We start from the raw sequence: 25,507 nt of genomic DNA on the forward strand, positions 1-25,507 counted from the left end.
AGGGTCCGGCTCACTGAAGCCGCTCTCCGATACGCAGCTGAGCTCTCCGGGGCCAGCTCCTTGGTCTCCTTCGCCCGCCTGCGTGTCCCCCGGCGCAGGTCGGGGCGCGCAGGGACCTGGCTTGAGGGCCGCAGCAGCCCCGGTTACTGGCACGGCGGTGCCGCCGCCCGGGACGCGCGCTGGCTTCAGTGAGCATCTGGCGCTTCCGGGGAACCCCAGGGTGTGGCAGTGGGGCTTCACACCAAGCATATCCATACGCTGTAAATGTGTCGTGTTTCAGACACTGAGGGCAGCACTTCACAGGTGAAGCTGTATTTCATCCTCACAAAAATAACACGATCCACTGTCCTGGGAACGAAGGTGTTCCTAGGATGCGGGCTTTCAGCTCTAACACTTGGAACAGCCCCAAGCACCCTGGGACAAATGGGTCACCCAGAGCCCATCAGTGAAGTGTATTACTGGACCCATTTTCCAGTTGAGGAAGCTAAAGTTGAGCGAGGTAGGGAACGTGCTGAAGATCATGTGTGTGGCAGAGCTGGGATCTCCAGCCACAGCTGCTCAAGGTCCCATCCAGGGGCCTCCATCTGGCCCAAGGCGCTCTCCTCTCCTCCAGCTCCACCGGGCGGCAGAGAGCTGTCCTCAGTAGGCAGCTGGCCGAGCACTCAGTTTCACAGAAGCCTGGGATTTGCTGGATGGGTGGGATGGGTTGAAGGAAGGCTTGTTTGAGTTCTCTCCTTTATTTAACACCTTCCCTGGTGGGGAAGCATTTTAACCTGGGGGTGGGGAGTGAGAGCGGAGGTGAAGTCTGATCTCTTTCCTCTTTTACACTTTTAGTAAGAGTGCAGAATAAGCTCAGTCCCTTAGGGGTCGCAGTAAATAGCTCTCTGTGGCTTGTACAAGTCCACTCCACATGCATCTGTGGCCGTAATAAGGAGTCCTGTAGCTCTACAGCTGGGGAAGCCGTTCGTTTCTCTGCATGTCAAGTCAGAAGTCTTACCCAAGAGATATAAACAGTTTACAGTCTGAATATAACAAAATGTCAGTTCATCTTTGACAATACGTGTACACGGCACCCACCCTCACCGTGACGAAAGCCCAAGTATTCTAGAGCAAAATGAACTCTCTTGTATTAAAAACTGTTTTGTTCCTGAGCGACGTGTGTGTGCATGCTCAGTCGCTCCAGCCGTGTCCGACTGCGACCCCACGGACTGCAGCCCGCCAGGCTCCTCTGCCCACGGGATTCTCCGGCAGGGACTCGAGCGAGCGAGGTGCCGCGCCCTCCTCCAGGGGCTCTTTCTGACCCAGGGGTCGAACCCGAGGCTTCTGCCTCTCCTGCACTGCAGGCGGGTTCTTCACTGCTGAGCCATCAGGGAAGCCTTCCTGAGCGATGTCTACTGACAGTGATGCTGATGGAGAGGTAATTGTCACAGGCCCATGAATGAGAATGCTCCATAGGTGAGGAATGCCCGGGATTCCCTAATAAAAATGTGTCTTCCATTCATTAGTTGGACCCGAGACAGGCCAAACGAGTGATTTGGGGGCGAGCTCCAAAGAGTTGCGGCACCCCGAGAAGCAGGGTGGTGGAATGAGGAGGCATTTCCTGCCCAAGAAGCAAAGCCAGCCGGGGACCGCAGCCTGGAGAATGGCCAGGTGAGGGGTGCGGGCCAGTGCTCTGGTACCAAGTAAACCCTCTTGTGAAAAGAGGCTCCCTTCCAAGGTGCCTTCTGCACGTCCCCAGGTCTTACTTCACGCTGCCTATTCTGCTGTCTTTATCAACAGTTATGTCAATGCAGCAGCTTTATTTTATTCAAGGACACCTCATTTACAGTGTTAGTTTCAGGTGTATGGCCAAAGGATTCAGTTTATATATAGAGAGAGAACAAACCTAAACTACGTACCTAAACAACGTATTAAAAAGCAGAGACATTACTTTGTCAGCAAAGGTCCCTCTAGTCAAAGCTACAGTTCTTCCAGTAGTCATGTATGGATGTGGGAGTTGGACCATAAAGAAGGCTGAGCACTGAAGACTTGATGCTTTTGAACTGTGGTGTTGGAGAAGACTCTTGAGAGTCCCTTCAATGGCAAGGAGATACAACCAGTCCATCCTAAAGGAGATCAGTCCTGGGTGTTCACTGGAAGGACTGATGTTGAGGCTGAAACTCCGATACTTTGGCCACCTGATGTGGAGAGCCAACTCATTAGAAAAGACCCCGATTCTGGGGAAGATTGAAGGCAGAAGGAGAAGGGGACGACAGAGGATGAGATGGCTGGATGGCATCACTGACTCAATGGACATGAGTCTGAGCAAGCTCCGGGAGTTGGTGATGGACAGGGAGGCCTGGTGGGCTGCAGTCCATGGGGTCGCAGAGGGTCGGACACACCTGAGCCACTGAACTGGACTGAGCTGGCAGGACACAGAGGGCACACTCACAGGGGGAGATGGAAGAGAGTTAAGAGAAGGCACAGTTCGCAGGGGTTGAGGCAAACCAGCCAGAGGTAGGGGCGCACCCTGGTACAGGGAATTACTGCCCTTTGGTCTTTTGAGCCAAGAAAAGGAGAGGTTTCTGGAACCTGGAGAAAGAGCTATAGTTGTGGAGGTGGTTCTCAAGTAGTGGCTGTGACCTTCGGAAGAAGGGTGCAGCATGTCAGACCCGCGGCCTGGAAGGAGAGGCCCGAGAGAGACACACAGTGACACTGTCTCCCTCCCGCTCGGGCCTCCCCTTGGCCCAACCCAGTCGGAGGCTGGAAGAAGGAGCTTGTTGGTCAGTCCACAGTGCCCTGCTGAACCACACAGCAGTTCAAAAGCATCAATTCTTCAGCACTCAGCTTTCCTTATAGTCCAACTCTCACATCCATACATGACTACTGGAAAAACCATAGCTTTGACCAGATAGACCTTTGTTGGCAAAGTAATATCTCTGCTTTTTAATATGCTGTCTAGGTTGGCCATGTTTGGCAGAGACCAACACAATTCTGTAAAGCAATTATCCTTCAATTAAAAAATAAATTAATTTTTAAAAAAGAATCTTATAATTTTGAGTTTCTAACACAGACTCAATGGACATGAGTCTGAGTGAACTCTGGGAGATGGTGATGGACAGGGAGGCCTGGCGTGCTGCGATTCATGGGGTTGCAAAGAGTCGGACATGACTGAGCGACTGAAATGAACTGAACTGAACTGAACTGACCCTTTCCTTCCCTCTCCACCCCTAATTTCTGAATCCATCTCAATTCAGATACGAATTCTTACTGCGCCCTTCACCAGTAGTTTATTCCAAAGTCGAGATTATTCACTCCTATCGTGGTACTCCCACTGCTGTCTGACCAAGTAAGAGATAACAATTATCTCTACGTTCTTTAGTGAGTGGATTGCCACTGGTTCCTCTCTGGCTGGGTTAGAAAATATTTGGCTCATAATCTCTGTTATTCGTGAGTGCGTTCCTGGTATCTAAGAACTTGATAATGTCAGAGGAACAGATGGATGTTAGGATGAGGAGTTTCAAACGATTCTCAGAGGGAGGGAAGGATCATCAAATTACTATCCTTAACCAAAGACTTCCCTGATGGCTCAGACGGTAAAAGCGTCTGCCTACGAAGCAGGAGACCCAGGTTCGATCCCTGGGTTGTGAAGATCCTCTGGAGCAGGAAATGGCAACCCACTCCAGTATTCTTGCCTGAAAAATCCCATGGATGCAGGAGCCTGGCAGGCTACAGTCCGTGGGGTTGCAGTCGGAAACCACTGAGCGACTTCACAACCAAAGCTAATACAGATGGCTCTTGGCTTTGTGCTGCCCCAGCCACTGCCTATGGCTGGGCCTAAACCCGTCTCTCCTCACCTGTACCCCAGCCTCTACTCTGCATCTCCTTCCCTGGTTGGCTGTTTGAAGAGACTTGAGTAATCCAGCAAGATGGACTGACTTCTAGACCTCAATGGCATCTTGTCTTTGCAATCATTTAGCTTTGCAAGAAAATAAATTGAAGGCCTTCTGGACACCAAAGTTCTTGCATGTAGCTTTAAATTATATAAATTCTTATAAGTGTCTTTGCATCTGACTACAGGTAAGATATTTTGTCCCTCAGGGATTTTTTTTTTCTTTTTAATCATCTCTCAAGTAAAAAGTCTGGACCAGACTTTACTATCACTTGAAAACTTTCAAGCAGCCTCTCTGGCTTCAGTCTGCCTGTCCGTGACCATTGACTCGCCCGCTAATTAGCAATGGGACACTTTGCAAAAGTCACTTTGCTGAGCCTCACTTTCCTGTCTGTAAAATACGATAAGGCACAGCCTTGGTAGAATCATTGTCAGAACAATATAATTCAGATAAACCTGGCATGAAAATTAGCTATGTTTATTACAGAAAAACTCAGTTACATAAACTAGATTTTATTTAGTTGTGTTGATCTTTTTAGAAGTCATCAGAATATAGAGATCATTACAAAGTCTCAGTAAACTGTGAGGGCCACTTGCAGTGTTTGGCTGCTGGGATCCGCTGCGCCCCTCTTTTGAGAGCAGCGCTCCAGTCTCCTTCTAAGAAACCACCTCTTGGGACTTCCCTGGTGGTCCAGTGAGTAAGAGTCTGCGCTTCCACTGCAGGGGTCAAGGGTTCGATCCTTGGTCAGGGAACCAAGATCCCACATGCTGAGAGGCACTGCCAAAAAAAAAAAAAGAAAACTTTCTTACCTATCTCTGATTTCATACGGTTTGAATGACAAGGATCCATTCCAGTTTCACAGGCAGATTACTCAGATCTGACCAATTATAGATGTGTTTTTCCTTGAGTTCATGAGTGATTCTGAATGGCATGTGACCTCATTAGGACCAACAAGACACAGAGGGCCTTTAGCTGGAATGTCCTGAAAGGAGATGCTTCTTCCCATGAAACTGGACCCCAGGAGGATGTGAAGCTGGACCATGATAGTCTTCCTTCTTCCAGGAGGAGCTGTCACTCCAAGTAGAAGGTCACAGGTGGCCTCAGAACAAGGTAGAGAGACACCCTGGGTTCCTTGCCTCAGCCAAGCATCAGTTCAGTTCAGTCGCTCAGTCGTGTTCGACTCTTTGCGACCCCATGAATCACAGCACGCAAGGCCTCCCTGTCCATCACCAACTCCCGGAGTTCACTCAGACTCACGTCCATTGAGTCGGTGATGCCATCCAGCCATCTCATCCTCGGTCGTCCCCTTCTCCTCCTGCCCCCAATCCCTCCCAGCATCAGAGTCTTTTCCAGTGAGTCAACTCTTCGCATGAGCATGCAGGCAGACATTTCTGCCAATCTTTTCAGTAACATGGGTCAGCATATGCCTTTCTTGCTTCAGTTAGTTTGAGCTTGAATTTGATATGTAATTGACAGAATGCTGACTCACCCAGGAGCTGGTCTTGTCTTCCTTCTGTGAATTAGGATTTATGAACCCATTCAAAACTCAGAAAGCAATCATAACCACACACACCTCTCCCAACCCTACCATCATCAGCCTCGTCGTTTCAAAGGTCTTGCTTCAACTTCTTTTTTGCCACACAAGCACCTTCACCAATTCATCGCCTCTGCACCCCACCTGGTGGCCGCGCTCCTCACTAGCTGCCTCTGGCCTAGCCTTGGCTCCTTTGTGAATGTTGGCTGGTCCTCGACAGATTCTAAGCTGGCCACTGGCACCTCTTCAGTGCTATAATGAACAAGTACCGAACCAATAGCCACCTATTGACTGGTTCTGTCTCATTCTTTCTCAGTGACAAAAATTTGAGTGTCCTGATCCTGTCTGAGGTTAGGAGAAAGAAAAGAAAGAAAGAAAGTGAAGTCTCTCAGTCGTGTCCGACTCTTTGTGACCCCATGGACTGTAGCCCACCAGGCTCCTTCGTCCATGGGATTTTCCAGGCAAGGATACTGGAGTGGGTTGCCATTTCCTTCTCCAGGGGGTCATCCTGACCCAGGGATTGAACAGGGTCTCCCGCACTACAGGCAGACGCTTATGGTCTGAGCCAGGTTAGGAGAGACCTCGTTTGTTTACTTTTTGAAAAGCCATGAGCCAGCTCTAATTCAGCTGAGTTAGATGAGCAAGGGAGGCAGCTGCAGAGGCCTCCACTGTTACCGGTGGGCTCCTGGCTTGCAGAGGCTGGAGAGGGCAAAGGAGAGAGAGTGTGGTTTGATTGCAGTGTAATTTTCTTCCCTCTGGGAGCGTTTCAAGCGAATTCTACCAATGTCAGGGAAGCAATGACTCATCAAATAGTGGGGTGTTGATTTCGGGAAAGGGAGGGGACGTCCCTGCTTTGGGGCTCGCGGACGGCTCTGCACTAAGGTAAGATCTCATGGCCCCGGTGGGACTGCCACGTTGGCAGGAATCCCTGCTCGTTGCTGAGCTGGGGAGAGGCGCCGTGTCCCCCGGGGTTCAGGGCTGGGGTGGCGCCCTTGCAGTCCGAGAAGGCGGAGGCCGAGCCTTCCCGCGGGCGCGCCTGCTGCGTCTCCAGGGCCACGCGCCGGGCCCGAGGGCAGAGAGCGGACAGTCGCGCCCGCGGCCCACGGCGAGGGCGAGGCGAGGTGAGCAGCGCGTCTGGGCAGAGGCGGGCCCCGCGGGGACGCCCCCCCGCCGCAGCCCTTCTCCCCTCCACCTGCCGGCCGGGGGTGAGGCAGCCCCGCTACTGACGAGCGGGCCGCGGGCCCCGCCACCGAGGCGGCGCGCGCCCTGAGGGTCTGGAGCGGAGACCGCGCGTGGTGACCGCCCCCGCGGCCCCCCGCAGGCCTGCGGCCTCCCGCTCAGGCTGTGTCCTTGGTCATCTCCAAGATGGGGACGAGGTGCTTGCAGACACTTGCGCACGTTCGGGGCTGGTGAGGGGTGTTCGCCGTGCACTGCGGTCCGAGGGCCTCGTCCGCCTCTTCTCGGGGTCCTGGCCGTGGGACTGAGGCAAAGTGGGCGGCGGGCCCTCGTCGGCAGCCGCGCCGGACGCCGCCCCTAGGACGCGGCGCGGACCTGCGACCGGGCCCGCGGCTTCCGGCCTTGGTTGCAGCTCTGGGTGCCCCGCCGAGGGCCCGCCCAGCCGCTGCCGCTCGCTTGCGAAGAGGGCGCCTCGGTGCCAGTCCCCAGACCCACCCTGCCTCTGCGCTGCGTGTTTCTTAGGTTTCTGGCAAAACCCTAACCTTATTTTAGCGCTTCCTTCGTGGGTCGGATGGAAAAGAATCCGCCTGCAATGCGGGAGAGCCGGGTTCAGTCCTGGGCTCAGGAAGACCTGCTGGAGAAGGGAATGGCTACCCACTCCAGGATCCTTTGGAGAAGGCGATGGCGCCCCACTCCAGTACTCTTGCCTGGAAAATCCCATGGATGGAGGAGCCTGATGGGCTGCAGTGCATGGGGTCGCAAAGAGTCGGACACGACTGAGCGACTTCCCTTTCACTTTTCACTTTCATGCATGGGAGAAGGAAATGACATCCCACTCCAGTGTTCTTGCCTGGAGAATCCCAGGGACTGGGGAGCCTGGTGGGCTGCCGTCTATGGGGTCGCAGAGTTCGACACGACTGAAGGGATTTAGCAACAGCAGCCGGGATCCTTGCCGGGGGAATCCCAGGGAGAGAGGAGCCTGGTAGGTTACCAGCCAGGGGGTTGCAAAGACTCGGACAGGACTGAGCGGCTAACACACACCCTTACTCTCTGCTTTTCCAGACCGTTGCCTGAGTACTGTGCGGCCCCGGTGAAGGCCGCACAGTAGGACGTAGTGGAATGACGGGAAGTTGGTGATTGCACAGTCCTGTGGGCCTCCACGCGGCGCTCAGGTCTCTCTGCGCGGGGACCATCACCCTGTCCCAACCTCTGTTCAAGCTCCCACCCTCTGAACAGCTCAGTGTCCCCTCCTTCCTGCACAGGAAGTTGAGGCCGTCAGACGGCAAGTTCTTTAAGCTCAGCCGAGCGAGCGTGCGCTCCAGAGCGAAGGCCGTCTCCACCTCGTGTTCCATTTCTGGGGTGGTCCCTCCCCTAGGGGCAACCCCTCCTCCTGTGCTTCAGACTCCACACTTCTCTGTCTTCACGGGGGCCTTACATTATTAATGAGCCCCCTCAGCTGGATCTTTCCATAAATACTTAAACACACGGCTGTCTTCAATCTGTGAAGAAAAAAATTCCCCTCATGTTACACCTGTGTCCTCTTACAGCTTCTTCTGTTTTTCCTCAAAACAGCCTTCTAATCCTTTCCAATTTTCAGGGCTAAACGTCTCAGAGGCCTGTCTGCACCCGGGGCTCCGTTTCCTCTCCGCCCCACCGGCTCCCGCCTCTCACGCCTCCAGCCGCACTCGCTGAGATCACAGTGACCTCCATGCCGTCTAATCCAAAGGCCGCTCCTTCACTCCCCGCCTCGGGCAGGCTTTCCCACCGCGGATCCCTGCCGTCTTCATGGAAACTCCAAGTTGCTGCGCCTTCCTGGACGTCTCCCTCCGTCTCTGGCTGAGTCTTCCTTCTCTTCGCAACGTCTTTCCCCTCCCAACCCTCCATCACAGTTTCTCAAGGCTTTAGGGGACCAGCTTCCCTGCTGGTCCAGTGGTCAGGACCCTGCACGTCCTCAGCAGGGGGTGCAGGTGTGTCAGCTGGGCAGGAAACCAAGGTCCCACGTGCAACAGTGTGGCTACAAAGAAAAAAAAAGTTTTCTCAAGGGTTAGCCTTAGGCCCTCTTCTCTCCCTTTCTCTACTTTCTCTCAAGCGTCTCCTTGATGCCACGGCTGTCATAACTGCCTCATCGGGGATGGCTTAAACCGCACTCTCCAGTGCACATCCCCCGGAGTCTCACGCGTGTGTGTCCCTCTCTGTTCACTGTGACCTCCTGCACGTTCCAAGGCCACCTCGGGCGGTCGTCTGTGTAAAGAGCTCTGGAGGCAGGCGTTCAGGTTTCAGCGCTGCCTCGCCTTTAGACTTGACTCCTGCAAGCTACTTTACTAAGCTTGAGGGACTAGGTTATTGTTAGCCTGGGCTTCTGTGATTTTTGTGTGATTTTGAAGCTAAAACCTTACAGATTGGTGAGTTTTCAGTAGGCAAACCTGAGTAGACAGGCTTAGAGGACACATGAGCAAGGCCATAGAGGTAACAAAAATGCATAACTATTTAGGCACACAGGGAACTTGGAGTGTGAGGGCAGAAATAGGCTGAAGAATGTCAGTTAGAACGGTGTATTTTTTGCTGTGTATCTAGGAGACAATATTTGATGAATGGAGTAAGATGGTTGGAGGCAGACTTAAGATAACTTTGGTAGAAATAGAAAATGGATCTGAGAGGTGTAAGGATAGTATATGAAAAACTTATTTGAAAAAGAGCAAAAGGTGATGAAAGGCTCAAGGTGGGTACTGAAAGCAGTGAAGTCGTAACCGTGGTGGTCCAGCAGTTAAGACTCCTAGCGTCCAGTGCAGGGGACATAGGTTCTATCCCTGATCAGGCAACTGAGATGCCACATGGTGCATAGCGCTGCCCAAAAAAAAGCAGTGAAGAAACGGGCCTTGGAAGAAGAGCCACTAAGAGGGTAGACAAAAGTGTTTGGTATCTGGGGGATGATTCGATTGGAGAATCATTTATTCAACAAATATTTTAAACACCTATTTTGTGCCAAATACAATATGGGTATTGGCGTCCAAAGATGAAAAGACCTGATCATTGATTTCCAGGAAATATGTTAATTAATAATTACAAAGAATATGGTACAAGTCAGAATGGGCACATGTTCAAGGAACAGTTAAATCATAAGGAAGTTTTATGTCTTTCTGGGTGAATAAGGATAAACATCATGGAGGAAGTATTTGATCAAAGATTGAAAGAATGAACTAAGAAGGTGGTTAGGTAAAAACAGAATATTCAAGACCAAGGCTCAAGTCTTACCCATTTTTATATTCCTAGAGCCCATTTTGTAGTGTGCAGAAAATAGAAGGACCATAAAATTCTGGGGTCTAGCAGAAGATGGCTACAAAGGGAGGTGGAAGATGATGAAGGTGAAAGAGAGGAAGGAAACGAAGACCCTTCAGAGGCTGAACTTAGAGACCGTGTGGTGTCTTCCACATCCTGAATGGTACTATGTCAGCTTGAAGGAGCTGATTCTGCCTTTGAAGTTTGCCAGCCTACAATTAAGAGTTCAGCCATCAGGAGAATCCAATTCAATAAACAGAATTACAAATTTTTATTTTAATTACATTCAGAAGCTTTAAAAGACAATTATACTTTGGGCCAAGGGACAGGCCACAAATTTAAAAGAGTCAGAAGTCTTGATATTTTCTGGAATCTTTTTGCTCATCTTTAATTGAAAGGATATTTACTTTTCAAGCCAGTTTTCAGGTCGATCCAGTTATGCTTCTCTGTGACACATACTCTCATTTCACCTTGGCAGATTGGTTTCATTAGAAATAATCCATGGTGGGGGTAATGTTAACATAATATTGCTTCTAAACTCGGCACAGTTTGATGAGAGATTTGGATGTGCTTGGTGGGTTGCCGTTCCAATTTCAGACGTTTCGCTGGCATTCCCTGAGAGTCTGACAGCTAAACGGGCTTTTCATGCTCTGAATGTGGCCGTGGAGACTCAGTCCTATGACTCTCTTTAAAAGCCTTGGGGAATTGATGATTGAGAGGCCCTGAGCTCCTCTGAGAAATGTTGTTTCAAATGAGTGCTTGCCAATTCCAAACTTACCAGTTAAAACTGGAAGATGAATTAGGTCATCTCTCACATTTATGCATTGTTTAATCCAATTTGCAGCGTTAGGTCACATACATTATCCCATTGGATCTTCATAGTCACTCTGGGTTGTAGTCAAGAATGGTCTTACTTTTTCCATTTTATGGATTTTACAGATGAGGACTGGGTTGAAAGAGAGTAACTTGTTTGTTCATATTTGCAAAGATAATTAAATGTTTATGAGGTCTGGGAATCAACTTGGTCAGTTTATTCCCAGTCTAGGGCTTATTATACTTAACCAGGTGGTTTTACTTGGTAAGACTTTTAAATTTATTCATTGAATGAATGACAACCCAGTCTTTGCAGCAGATAATGTCCATACCACAGGTTTAAGCAGGCAGGTATAATGAAGATAGAAAAGGGACTAAAGACCATGACTTTGCTCTTCAAGGCTTGGACTTTGGTGCATCTTTGTGTTAAGCACAGTGATGGCTTTACTGATTGATTCATTAGTCTGACTCATCATACATTTGAGCTTCCCAGGTGGGCACTATTGGTGGAGAATCCGTCTGCCGATGCAGGAGACATTAGAGACAGGTTTGATCCCTGAGTTGGGAAGATCCCCTGGAGGAGGGCATGGCAACCCACTCCAGGGTTCTTGCCTGGAGACTCCCATAGACAGAGGAGCCTGGCGGGCTACAGTTCATGGGATTACAGAGAGTCAGACATAACTGAAGCGACTTAGCATGCATGTACACGTCATGCATATACCAAGTTATCTCTTCCTGAAGTGTACAAAGAGTACTCTAGAAAGAAGACAGAATGACCGCAACAGGAATCTTTCACGAGTAAAAGTTCCATTTCATTAAGACAATTTGCCTCATCCGCTTCACAGTACAAAGGAAGATTAGTCTTAAACTTTTTGACATTCGCATTAATTGCATCTCAGGTTGCTTTGGTAGAAGACACTGCTGACCCAGGTTTCTGTACCTGCCACAGTGGTTCTTCGAGGGAGAGCAATCTGACTCCCCCCTCGTCATCCGCTGCCAGAGAGCTCACCATTGTTAGAGTGCTTTGGTTTCTCCTCTTGCAAAGGTGTTATTCTCACAGGGCTCACAATGGTTGTTGGCTGAGACAAGCTTGGACGTGAGCAGCAGGCTCCGCTAGAATCAGCTCTTCCTCTGTAAGCACTGGGCCTTGGCCTTGACCCTGGACTTATCTGTGCTCCGTCTTTGTGAGCCCTTTTCGAAGGCCTTTGTGGGACTTAAGTTGACATCATTCCAATCTATCAGAGAGAGTTTAATGTTGACCATCACAGTGGAAGTTGTTGAAGCATCTACCACCGAAGTGGGCTTCCTAGGTGGTGCTAGTGGTAAAGAACTCACCTGCCAATGCAGGAGAGGCAGGTTCGATCCCTGGGTCAGGAAGATCCCCTGGAGAAGGAAATGGTAACCTGCTCCAGAACTCTTGCCTGGAAAATTCCATGGATAGAGGAGCCTGGTGGGCTACTGTCGATAGGGTTGCAAAGAGTCGGACACAGCTGAGCGAGTGAGCACGCACACCACCTGTGTATCCCAAAGTCCATGAAGCTCCATGCAAACCTCACCATCTAATCACAGACGTGCTGTGTCTTTGGCACAGCAAAGACCATCTGGAGGGGCTTTTGGCAAATACCTCCAAATGGTTCCCATTAACTCTTGTCTTATCTTTGCATATCTAAGAGAGGTATTTTGGATGATTCTTTGTGGAACCAAGAAGTCGAGAGGATATGTCCTTTACATATTTTACCTAACAAAACCAGGAACAAAGCCATGATTTCCTTTCAAGGCAACTTGATATGACAGTGTCCCAGACTATTGAAAAGGTTGAAAGCCTTAGTGTGACTTAAATGTTTAGGTAAGCCTTCTATACCGAAGTAGAACTTTGTCCTGACATTTGAATACTAAATGTATCTAAGAAAGAATTCTAAGAAATTATATAGAAATATTGAATTTATGAACATTTGACTTGTAAATCTCTGCTCAAGCTACACCTCACTCTGCTATGAGAGAAAGGGAGAAAAATGTCTTCTGCTAGCATGTCTAATAAGGGGATAAAAGGACAAAGATGAGGTGGCAGAAAAGACAAAGAGCTCTGAGTCAGAGGAGGATAAAAAGGCTGAACTGCATGTTGACACTAATTTCAGGGTTGGTCTGCGGCTGACGTGAAAATGCTGGAGTCAATGGACTAAAGAAAGAACTGCCGTGAATTAGAGGTTATCAGGACAGCTGCAGTGGGGCTGAGCACTCGGTGGCGAGGGCGTTCAAGTTCAGTGGCTTTGGGGCCATCAAGCCCTGATCATCAATGCTCACTGCACCCTGTATCGCTGCGGCGCCGACCTGAGAGGTGGCTCTGGTGCGACTCTGATTATGTTTTGCCTCCTTTTACTCCATTCATAGCGTCATTTTCCAACTTTTCTGTTAATCCTGTGAGCTACCAATTTCCTCCCAAGAAATCATTGCTTTTGCTTAAGTTATTCAGTGGTACTTTCTGTCCTTTGTAAACAAGAAGCTTGGCAAGTGCAGATCCTGGAACCAGTAGTATACGCAGGTGTATTTTAGGACAATGTGAGAACTGTGGGCTCCTTGAATCAATTAGAATGAAGAACAATGGAAGTTCCGCTCAGATTTGGTCTTGAGCATCCAGAGCTCATGGTGCACAGTTGAGAGTCTGCTGATGAAGCTTGTCAGTCTGGGATAAAACGCATATCAAAAGCAAGATTTGGTGGACTGAGTCATTTCATGCCCTGGGGTGCGATGAAGACTCCCAGAATTTGAGAACTATTGGCTGAGGTGTGTATCACGTGGTGTCTCAGCAGAAAGGAGATGGCACACTCAAATAGGGTAGCTGAGGAAAGTCTAACAAAGGGCTTATTAGAGTATTGTGAGCAGGGCTGAGGGAAATCAACCAGGGGCCGTGCAGCAGCGGAGGGATGTGACCTGCAAGGTCCTCACAGCCCCTGAGCCTGAAAGGGCGAGAGGGAGGAGAGGCCACCAGGGCCCCAGACAGCTGTCGGTGCAGCCGCAGGTTTAGAATGAGAGCAACTGTGGACTTTGGTAAAAGGATCCAGTCGCTGCCTTCTGTCTGGCAGGCTGCAGGCCAGGAGGTAGATCCTCCCTTATCTTTCTCAATCTGAGTCTCCCCCTCAGGCATCCCAGGGGCCGCAGCCAACCTGAAGCCGCAAGGCTGAGGTCACCTGGTTGATGCAGAACCTGGAGATGGCTTTTAGGGGCAAAGAGGGAGGAAGTGAATGGAGTGTCAATCAGGGCGGACAAACAGAGGCTGTTCTGCACGGGGCGGCTACTTCTAATGGCACTAGAGAGAGCTTTCAAGAGATTAGCCAACTAATTCCTACATTCTTGGCTCAAGGAACAGCCTGAAAGAAAGGTATTTTCTATGGCTATGGAAAAGAATATCTTATCTCTCAGAGGCTTAGGATGGGGATGGCCCCAAACCAAACAGTTTTGTTCCAAGGTTTGACATATCACAGAATCAGCTTAATTCAAAGTTTGTTAGACTTCTTCTCAAGTTAGAAGAAATGAAATAGGATGGGACCTCCATGAATTAGAATGGGACCCTGTGAAAGAATTAAGTGTCTACACTAGCAACTGCAGTGAGCCTTCACGGCCAGCTGAAATGGTTCACCCCTTTCCAAGACTGCTGTTGAACTTCGTGACCGCGTCTCTAACTCTTGCAGAAGTCATTTCCTCCTGGGTCCTCTCTACCAGCCTTACTGACTGACTGACTGTTAAACACTTGCTCCTATAATATCTGGGCTGTGTATGTGTGTTCAGTCATGTCCGATTCTTTTTGACCTCATGGACTGTAACCCTCCAGGCTCCTCTTATCCATGGAATTTCCCCTTCAAGAATGCTGGAGCAGGTTGCCATTTCCTACTCCAGGGGATCTTCCCCACCCAGGGATAGAACCTGCCTCTCTTGCATTGGCAAGCAGACTCTTTACCACTGTGCCACTGGGAAAGCCCATGTATTTTTATTATCCCCATGAAAATTTGAGTATAGTGAAATACCCCACGTTTATACACTTTCTGTCTTACAAACTTTCTAGTTTCTCAAATTCTTCTAATAGTGAAAAGTATATTTCATTCAAAGTCAAAATAGAAGATAACACCAATGATTTTTAGACTGTCAATTCCAAAGGTTGAAAGGTAAGCTAGAGTGTAATGAGGACAGAAGCATCCAGAGGCTCGCCGTGGACAGTGAGGGAGCTGAGCTGGAGACAGCTGCTCACTTCAGCAGGAAGTCTGAGAGGCGCAGGAGAGGCGTTGTAAACACTGCCGCTTGACGTCTCTTCAACCCCACGACCAGCGCGGGATCAAGTACAACTATCAGGCTGAGGGCAAAGGTGTTTATGGGGTTTTTCCCTAGAGGTGACCTGGGGAAGGGGTGTGTGGCACCCGGATTCAAAGAGGAAAAGGAAAAAAAGAGGCCCTACGAATAAAGAGTAGAGCTTGAGGGCACAGCTCTTTCCTAAATGTATGGCCCCTTTCTAAGTTGAGCGAGTGAGTAGGAGGGCCTAATTCTTCATGTGCTGGCGTGACATCTTTGAGCCTCACGTGTGCGTGCTCGGTCATGACCGACTCTTTGCAACATCAGGGACTGTAGCCCACCAGGCTCCTCTGTCCATGGAATTCTCCAGGCAAGAGTACCGGAGTGGGTTGCCATTTCCTTCTCCAGAGAATATCTGGGTTGGAGACATTTAAAAAATTAAATCTGAGAAAAGAATTTTATACTCCAAAAGTATTATAAGAATTTACTAACTTATGTGGACAAAAATCTAAGATATGTGTGCAGGAATGGATTCTGAGGGTGTTGGGTTAAAACTGGAAGAAGATCGTTTTATTTCAGGCTGAGTTTTTGGAAACTGGTCCATTTTCAGTTTCTGTTGGGTTCATTGTGCATGTTTAAACATCTGGGAGTGGTTCTAATTTTTTTTCACTTGGTTGACTGAAATCTGGACCTACATGAAAAAGATGCCAGTTTCACTGTAGAGATGGAATCTAAAGACTTTAAAGATGGGAGGGTTGAGATGGATGAATTATGTATGACTCACCTACCCGTTGCTTAACCAGGGTCCCCAAAGGGCCTGCACTGCAGCTTGACTCTGCCCTTTGTCTACACTGCTTCCTTCCCCACCTTTCCACAGATGCTGATCCAAGGCGTCTCTTAAATAAGTATACCGAAATTTAAATGCCATCTCAGAGTTTACTTCTCAAAGAACCCAACCTGTAACATCAAACCCAACCTGTAACATCAGCTATGTGCGTGTGCTAAGTTGCTCAGTCGTGTCTGACTCTTTGCAACCCTATGGACTGTACAGCCCACCAGGCTCCTTTGTCCATGGGATTCTCCAGGCAAGAGTACTGGAGTTGGGTGCCATGCCCTCCTTCAGGAGATCTTCCTGACCCAGGGATTGAACCCGTGTTTCTTACGTCTCCTGCACTGGCAGGGGGGTTCTTTAGCACTAGGGCCCCCTGGGAAGTCCAGCATCAGCTGTAGCCTCATCTCAATTACGAAAATGAGGAATATAACATCAAGCCATATTTCTTACCTTGCAATGCGTGTGTGTGTGCACACAGGCGTGTGTGTATACTTCATTACCTGCTTCCTCTATCTCATTTTCATATGTGTGTACATATCATATATTGTCAGGTAATGACTTTGACTTATTTGGCTGTGCTGAGTCTTAGTTGCAGCATGTGGGATTTCGTTCCCTGATCAGGGATTGAACCTGGAGCCCCTGCATTGAGAGTTTGGGGTCTTAGCCACTGGACAACCAGGGAAGTCCTGAGTAATGACCTCTCTTCTAGTCAAAGTGGAAGAATATCAGGAAGGAGTAAGATCTGGAACCTGGGGCTCGCTACAGGACCCAACAAGATGTTGTTTTGCTCCCATCAGATGACTCTGAGAGTCTGGTTGTCTTGAGAAGCATTTCACTGTATTTACAGGAGCAATGCTTTCAAAAATGTTAAGAAGCAAAGAAGGATCTGGGGAGACTTTAGTCAGAATGGAGGATGTCTTGAATGTTAGTCATTCTGACTGCCCAGAACCTAAAAATATCCTTTGCATTTTGGAGAAAGTCCTGAGAGGTGGGAGGTTCCTCTCGCTACAGAACTGGAAGCAGTGGGCTATTCTCTTTTTAGCTTTGCTCGAGTAGCTGAACCCAAATAGGAAAAGGAGTCCGTCAAGGCTGTATATTGTCACCCTGCTTATTTAACTTCTATGCAGAGTACATCATGAGAGACGCTGGGCTGGAAGAAGCACAAGCTGGAATCAAGATTGCCGGGAGAAATAGCAATAACCTCAGATATGCAGATGACACCACCCTTATGGCAGAAAGTGAAGAGGAGCTAAAAAGACTCTTGATGAAAGTGAAAGAGGAGAGTGAAAAAGTTGGCTTAAAGCTCAACATTCAGAAAATGGAGATCATGGCATCTGGTCCCATCACTTCATGGCAAATAGATGGGGAAACAGTGGAAACAGTGTCAGACTATTTTTTGGGGCTCCAAAATCACTGCAGATGGTGACTGCAGCCATGAAAGTAAAAGATGCTTACTCCTTGGAAGAAAAGTTATGACCAACCTAAATAGCATATTAAAAAGCAGAGACATTACTTTGCCAACAAAGGTCCATCTAGTTAAGGCTATGGTTTTTCCAGTGGTCATGTATGGATGTGAGAGTTGGACTATAAAGAAAGCTGAGCGCTGAAGAATTGATGCTCTGAAGAATTGAGGGACCTTCTGTCCTTCTCTGGTCTGGACTCTGCTCCTTGTGGTCTGTACTCTCTGCTTTCCTTGTTTATCTATGACACCGGCACATTTTGCGTTGGCAGGGATACATCCCAGACACCCCCGCTGCCTAGAAGTGAACAAAACCCTGATTTTATTCACAAGTGATTACCAGCAAACTGGAGAACAGCTGCTTCATGGGCTTGGACTGGTGTCTGAGCAAGCGGTGCGGAGCCATCTGAAAGGCCCCCTCCTTGTTCCGTAGCAGCTGAAACACTGGCAGCAACAGAGAAGTGTGTTGGATCCCACAGTTAGAAACTCTGGATTGTGGACCATCTCCCGTCAGAGCAGTCCTCTAGGTTACTCATTTGGATGCACTGTCAAAGCTGTGCGCCTGACCTGTGGCTGTCACAGCAATGGCAAGAAAAGAGATTACTGGTAAACCCAGACAGGCTGCCAAGGCTAGCACAAGCAGTTATCCATTTCTTCTTGACATTCTCATTGCAACAAGTAAGTCGTAAGTCTCCTCTTATTTAAATGGCAGCTGTTAGAGAGTGTTATATTTGTTTAGGTAAACCTATAAAAGGGCAGAGTTAACCCACAGCATCTGGAAAGCAGGCTATAGGTTAATCCCTTCGGATTCAGGAAGGGATTGAGGAAGGAAGTCTGGGAAGTAAAGAGCACCCTAGGGACCAAAAATTAACAGAGCAGAGCCCTGCTTGCAGGCTGAGGTCAGGGCACTGTTAGAGAAACACTCCCTTCTGCAATGGACTAAATGTTTGTGCCCCCTTCGCCTCCCTTTCCAAATTCACATGTTGAAGCCCTCATCCCCTAGATGATGGGATTCGGAGGTGGGAAACGTGGGAGGCAATATGGTCATGAGCGCTGACTCCTCACAAATGAGATTCGTGCCTTTTTAAAAAGAGACGTGGTGGCTTCCCCAGTGGTCCAGTGGCTAAGACTCCACTGCAGAGCCATAGCTTGGATCTCTGGTCAGGGAACTAAGACCCTATATGCCACACGGGAGAGCCAAAAATAAAGGCGAGAGACTTGACAGAGCTCGGTCTCTCTTTGCTGTGTGAGCAGACAGAGGACGTCATCTGCAACCCAGGAGCAGGGTTTTTACCAGGATGAGACGGCTGGATGGCATCACCGACTCGATGGTCGTGAGTCTGAGTGAACTCCGGGAGTTGGTGGTGGATGGGGAGGCCTGGCGGGCTGCGATTCATGGGGTCGCGAAGAGTCGGACACGACTGAGCTGAACTGACTGAGATTAGCAGCACTTTGCTCTTGGACCTTGTGGCTTCTGGCACTGTGAGGGATAGAGGCTTGCTGATTACACCACCCAGTCCATGTTACTCTGTTGCAGCAGCCTGATCGGATGAAGAGTAAGACCATTTCCAAATAGAAAGGCAACTGTGTCTCTTGATGAAGTAGGAAATCATTCAGTAAGGCTAATAATCATAACAGTGGCTTGTATCTCATATACATCTGAACTAACGCACTAGACACTGAGAAAGCACATCATCTTAAGAGAGCTTCAGACAGAACCTCTGTCATACTACTTGTTAAAAGTTATCGATTACCTGCTCTTCGCCCGCCACCGCAGACATTTTCTCAATTCATCCTCTCAGCCGTGCTTGGTGGAAGTGTTTATTGTGTCCATTTTATAGATGAGGCTCGGAGAAGATAAAGGCACTCTTCAAAGTCTTTTTCTGTGTGCCAGGATGCCAGAACCCAGCTTTGTCTGATTTCAAAGGCCAGGCTGTTTTAACTGTTTTGACTAGAGTTGGAATAAGATATTCATAAAGCATCTGCCCACAAGATAGGCATGTTAGTCTGCTCAAGGCTCATCCCTGTCTTTTTGAGGTTAACAACAACCAGTGTGTGATTTGTTTTTAACCACATGTCCCTGGGTACCATTGTCAGATTCAGAACCCCAGGCGGCCCTGAAATTTGATCCTACCCAGTGTGGGATCTTTCATATTCTCCTGTTTTGGCCTCACGATTTACCTAAAGCACATCAATCCAGTTTAGTCTGGAACAAGTTCTAAAAGAAAGCACATTACTTGACATGCTCGGGGAAGAGAAGAGAAGGGAGTCAGGATGGAAATGAACTTTGTTTGTGAGAGTGCTGTGCTTTGTCACAAGGACCAGGGTCACGTGGTACTTTCAAAGAACCCAAACAACCAAACCACCACATGCAGAGTGGTTTTAAAGACATACGGTTCGAATCACCCTCGTTCCATGGAGCAACAGAAATAGGAGCCGAAAATGACCTGCTTGGCCAGCCTGTCCTTCCGGAGTGTTTTCAGATGGTTCTCTGATGAGGCTGAGTGAGGGCTCTTGGGTTTGATGAGCTCAGTGTTGGGGGAACCTCGTTTGCTTCCTCTGTGAGTCGGCCACCTAACTGTTCTTACTGCTTGGAGATTTTCCCAACCCCAAGCCAAAGCTTTCCTGTGCTGCCCTTCATCTCATTGTCTGTCCGGGATACTCATGGGCCTCTGACTCATCCTTTTGTCTCTGGCAGGTTCCATCCTTTGCAGAGGCTGGCGTGTCACACTCAGGGTGTTCCCCTAACGCTTGACTTCTCCCAGTACCCATCGGCAAGTCGTGCTCTCCCAAGATCAGGGATGCTTTGCAGCACAAGTGGCCTTGGGAGGTGGTGGAGAGCTTAGCCAAGTTTCCCTAGGTCTTCTTTTCATGGCTAATCTTTCTCAAACGTTGCCATTAATACACCCTTAATGGTACAGTCAAGTGAATGCATATCTCAAAGGGCTCTGCCCAAAGTAGCTTGTGATTTCTTCAACATGGCCTATTTGGTCTTACATTTTCACATCTTAAAGGTATCTGTGCTTTCTTTAATGAAAAAAAAAAAAGTTTTAAACACTAGCCAAAGAAAATATTCCACTTTGCACTCTCTCCTACTTGAAACCCCAGCCCTGCAGAATCCTCAAGTAAAATTGTCAGCATAGGAGGAAATTCCAGTGCAGTCCAGTGGTTCATGGAGAAGGGAATGGCAACCCACCCCAATATTCTTGCCTGGAGAACTCCGTGGACAGAGGAGCCAGGCAGGCTGCAGTCCATGGGGTTGCAAAGAGTCAGACACAACTGTCACTCACTCACTCCAGTGGTTAGAACTCCCTGCTTCCTCTCCGGGGGCTGCAGGTTCAATACCCCGTCAGGGAGTTAAGACCCCGCACACCAAGTGCTGTGGGCCAAACAAACGAATTGGCGTCGTAGGAATGTGCTTATACTGAGTCTGGGACCTCAGAGCCCCCAGACATGTTATACAGAGAATACAAATTCCCATGTGAGAAGCAAAGCTCTGAGGAGTACCAAGTGCCCATCAGGGCCACGTGCGCAGGGAAGGGTTTAGCATCTAGTGCGGTGAGAGAGCCGGCACTCCCAGAGCATGGAGGCACTCTGCTCTGGGGAAACGAGAGATGACCCCTGCCCTTCCTGAGCGCTGACAGTCTTCCTGTTTTCAGAGTCTGTGACCCCCGCTTCTGCCTCGGTTAAGGCTGAGGATCATAGCCTTTGTGCAGTTTTAAAGAGAAGGTATTTGTGAGACGGCCTGAGTCCTGCGGGCAGGGAATAAACGTGACTGGCCCTTCCTTCGTCTGGAGGAGAAGACAAGGAGAGAAGCGCTCTCCGAGCCTCCCTGTGGGTCCTCTCTCTTCCTGGCGTCGCCCTCGGGCCGCTCACTTGCTGGAACCGAAACCTTCCAGCTCGCAGGCTCCCGCGCCTTCCCCGCTCTGGCCGCGTGTGACCACAGGTGGAAGGCCCTCCTCCGCCCGCTGCGGGGAACCGGGCCGCAGCCTCGGGGCAGCGCTGCGCCGGCGGGCGGGCCGCGGTCTCGGGTCTCTCTGATCGCCTCTGACCGGGTCTCCCGAGCGCGTTCTCCTTCTGCGGAGCCCGAGGCCGCCCGCCAGCCCCGCAGCAACCCTGACCCTCCCAGCCCTGCCCGCCAGGCCGAGCGGGCGGCGGGGCGGTCGTGTCCGCCGGCCCAGCCGGCCCCAGCCGCCCCCGGTCTGCCCCGGTGTGCGTTCGGGGCCTAACCTCTGCGTCACCCTAGTGGAAACAGCCTTTTCCTTTGTGTCGGCCGCTGGGTCTGGCGCGGCGCGCTCTCCCTGGGGGCGGCAGGCAGGGGGCGGCCCCCAGCCGCGGCCGCCGGCGTCCCATCGCAGGGGACCCCCTGTCGCAGGGCCAGGCTCGGGGCCGGGGACTCGGTCGTTGCGTCGCGCGGGCTCAGTGGCCGCGAGGCTCGGGCTCTGTCGCCCCGAGGTCCGCGGGGTCTTCCCGGCTCAGGGATCGAAACTGTGTCTCCTGGGTTGTCGGCGGATTTTATGTCGCTGAGCCCCCAGGGGAAGCCCTGCGTGACCCTCGTTCACCCTTTCTCGCGAGCGCAGGGCCAAGTCGGTGGGCCGGTCTTTGCATGATGTCTGTCAATCTCTATCTGTCGATCTATCCACCATCGATCATCTGTCTCTAGGATTTTAAAAGATCGGTCCAGGGTCTGAGGCCCCTCTGATGTCGATGCCCGAGGACACGGAAGCCAGGTCCTCCCCTCTGGCCAAGGATGCCTCACGCTTAGTCCTGGCAGCTGGCGTGAGAGCGCCGGCTGGACTGGGCCAAGCACGGGCTTCGAGCTGCATCCCTGCGTCCCTGAGCGTGGAGCCCGTGGTGCGCAGCAGCGGGGAGCACGTTAGAATTCATCCCAGAGGCAGGGTGGCGGCACCGTGCGCATGGCCTCAGGAGACGCATCCAGGGCAGGCTGCTCGGAGGAGAGGACCTCGGTGGGGACCCTGGGCCCCATCCTCTCTCTGCTCTTCCTTCTATTCTGGAGCTCGTTTCCTGGGCCTTCTCATCAGTTTCCTGAGCCAACCCCTGCCCTTCCAGAAATCCTGGTGTCCTTCAGTCAGCTGGAGTTTCGAGTGCTTGCATGCGAGAACCCTGGCTCAACAAACCCTTCCGCCCAGCCCCACCGACCGGAAGCACACTGCTGCCCCCTGCTGGGTGGTCGTCTGGCGTCTGTAAACGGGTGAGGGGGCTCGCGGGGAGCGGCGTGGCTGTGCCCGCCACGTCCCCCACCGTGAGGGCCTGCTCCCCAGAGCCTGGAGTGCTGCCCCGCTGCCCCGGGGGCTGAGAGCAGCGCTCAGCTGGCCCACTCAGCGCTGGTCGGGGGCGTCGTCTCCGCCCTGCTGGGAGCCACCCTGAAGGGCCAGACCCCCGCCCGGAGCCCCGGCAGGTTTGCTGAGCTTGGAGCTCCACCCCTCCTTCTGCCCAAGCTTGCCTCCATCCTCTCCCTGCACATCCGGGGCTGATCTTCAGAAACGCCTATCAAAGCCCCTACATGCTGGTCTCCATGGCAGAGTCTACTTCCTGGGAAACAGCGTGTGACAGCCTTTTATCACTCAATTGTTGGGGCCCCAGTGCAGTTGCTAAGGAGTAGGAAAACGTATCTGCTGAATAACTGACTGGTTCCTTTTAGAGAACGGAAGACCTTCCTTCTCTTGCCTAAAACTGATCTCCATATCTACTCTGGATCCATCTTTTTTCCCCCGTCTTGCTTCTCTGGAGACCTGTCTTCACCCTCTTTCTTACATACCCCGGACCCTCAGGCATGAGAGGATCTCAAGGCTTTGTCTTGGCCTTTGCTCTCTTTGTGGAGTCAGTCAGCAACACGGACGGCAGGGTCCAAGGGCCGCTGACCTGTGTGTCTGTTACATTCCCAGCACCTGTCACCATGCTTGGCACTTAGCAAGCACTCAATACATCATTTATCGACTGAAAAGTGGTATCTTCTGCCTTTCTCTGTTGGAGAAAAGAAAGTTAGCCCAGTAGCAACATAGAAGATGTTTTGAAGAGGAGAAAGTTTAGTCTAAGCCTCTTGGAAGACCCATGTTTGCTTTCATAGTTAGTCTAACATTATTATTTCTTAGAGCCTTTCCTCAGTCATCAAGCGAGGCAAGGCCTCTTTACTTTTATTTTTATTCACATTAAAGTGCAAATAATTGGTGTGACTGAAGTGCTTTTCTCAAAGGGAAAGGCTATTTTAACAGATACCAGTAATACAAGATAAATGTGTAATGAATAATAATTATAAACATTTTCATGTTAGCTATGCGTATTTTGCTTGGCTTTGCAAAGGAGAGCCACTTACATGATCTCATTTGTTGTATACAATCTATGAGGCCATTCCTTATTCTTTCCATTTTATAATGGATCAAACTGAAAGTCAGGGAATGTAACCTTCCGACCCCAAATTACACAGCTAGGAAATGGAGGATTATTGAAGCCATTTACAACTGTTTAATTGTAAACTGCATGCTCTATGTTTCATTTGATGCTGTTGAAGCTAAACCTAGAATTTCAGGCTTCTTTGGTTTGCCAGGTAGGGGCGGGTCGGTCAGATTCTACCTTATGCAGTTTGTTGGGAGGACCTGTGTGTTTGTGTGTGCTCAGTCATGTCCCACTCTTTGCGACCCTATGGACTCTGGCCCACCAGGCTCCTCTGTCCATGGGATTCTTCAGGCAAGAATACTGGAGTGGGTCGCCATGCCCTCCCTCAGGGGATCGTCCCGACCCAGGAATCGAACGTGCGTCTCTTGAATTGGCAGGCGGATTCTTTAGCAACTGTGCCACCTGACCTATTTATGAAAGCTAAGCCCTCATTCCTTTTTGTGATGACTCTTAGGAGAGAAGTCTCACTATCTAGCTGTCTAAATCTCTTCCGAAAGAACTCCTGGATGAGACAGAAGCTATATTCGTTTGGAGGGTATATCGTTCATAGGCTCCAGGGACAGCATTTGTCCTGAGAGTGCAGCAGTCAACTAAGGGAGAGACGGCACAGCCCAGTAAGACGAAGTTTCTACGTGTAACCGCTACTGATTCAGACTAGAAAAAGGTAGCTGACTTCTATGATCGCAGAAGTCCTGTTATGAAGCTGTTTCTTTAAAGCAGAGGAAGGCAGAAGAGTCAGTTTGGGAAGAACCCAGTTGCACCCTGATAGTGATCTGGCCCCAGGCTCAAAGCATTTCTTTCTCTCCAGAGCCCGGTCCTACCCGCAGAGCCCTTCATGCTGGAGTGCCAACTGTGACTGTGCTATACTTTTCATTTGGAAACAAATCTTCCTTTCCAATTTTCCAAGCCTCTCTGTCTAACCATGTTCTTGGCACACCGTTTGATCACAGCTCAGACATTTTAACCTGCTTAAAATACTGTGGATGGATTTTCCAGGAAGGCTAACCTAGACTTGAAAACAATGTTTGATCTTAAGGAGTAGCTTTCTTTTTTTTTTTCTTTTCTTTTTGCCCACTGTCATGCACCTCAATAAACTGCCTAGAGTGTGTGTGTGTACATGTGCATGTGTGCATGTGTGTGTGTGCACGTGTGTGTGTGCACGTGTGTGTGTGTGTGGGGGGGTTTGGGGACTGGAAAAGCCATTTCAGCTTATTGATGGGGAAGCAAAGTGCCTGAAAGATTTTGCCCTGCTCTGATTATTCACAGATGGGATAGGCAAACTTGTTATTGATAATGTGGAAGAACTGGCAAAGAGAGGAAGAAAGCGCAGTGGTCAGCGTAGACTCTTTCTGCGGAGGTCCTGATGATACCTGGACACCCGCGCTCCGCGCTCCCTCCTTCATCTTCTTGGCCTGGATCTTTAAGCACTCGGTTGCAGCTGCTGAGGTGGTTACTGTCGCGTGCCCTCCCTCTTTCTGGCTGTTATCTCTTGAGTGCTCACGGCCTGCTGGGCGCCGTGTTCAGCGATGTATGGAGAGGTCTGTGCTAAACCTTACAGCCCAGAGAGGTGGCACTAGTTACCGTCTCCATGGCACGGAGGGGAATGCAGAGGTATGTCTGCGGTAAGAAACATGTCCGATGGCGCCAAGGTTTTATTCAAACCCAAGAGCGTCTGACTCCAGAAGCTGCACTTCTTCTAACCATTCAACCAAGCTGCCTCCACCGAGAAGCCGCCGAAGGTGCTCGCTCCCGAGCAGGATTTTCCAAACGACCTCCAGATTCCGGCCATGAGGCCGTGACCTCCACGCCTTTCAGGAGAGCTGGGTAGGCCTCTCTCTTTGCAGGCCAAACAC

This window comes from Capra hircus, chromosome 14 (genome assembly GCF_001704415.2).
Source record: "Capra hircus breed San Clemente chromosome 14, ASM170441v1, whole genome shotgun sequence".
Classification (NCBI taxonomy): domain Eukaryota; kingdom Metazoa; phylum Chordata; class Mammalia; order Artiodactyla; family Bovidae; genus Capra; species Capra hircus.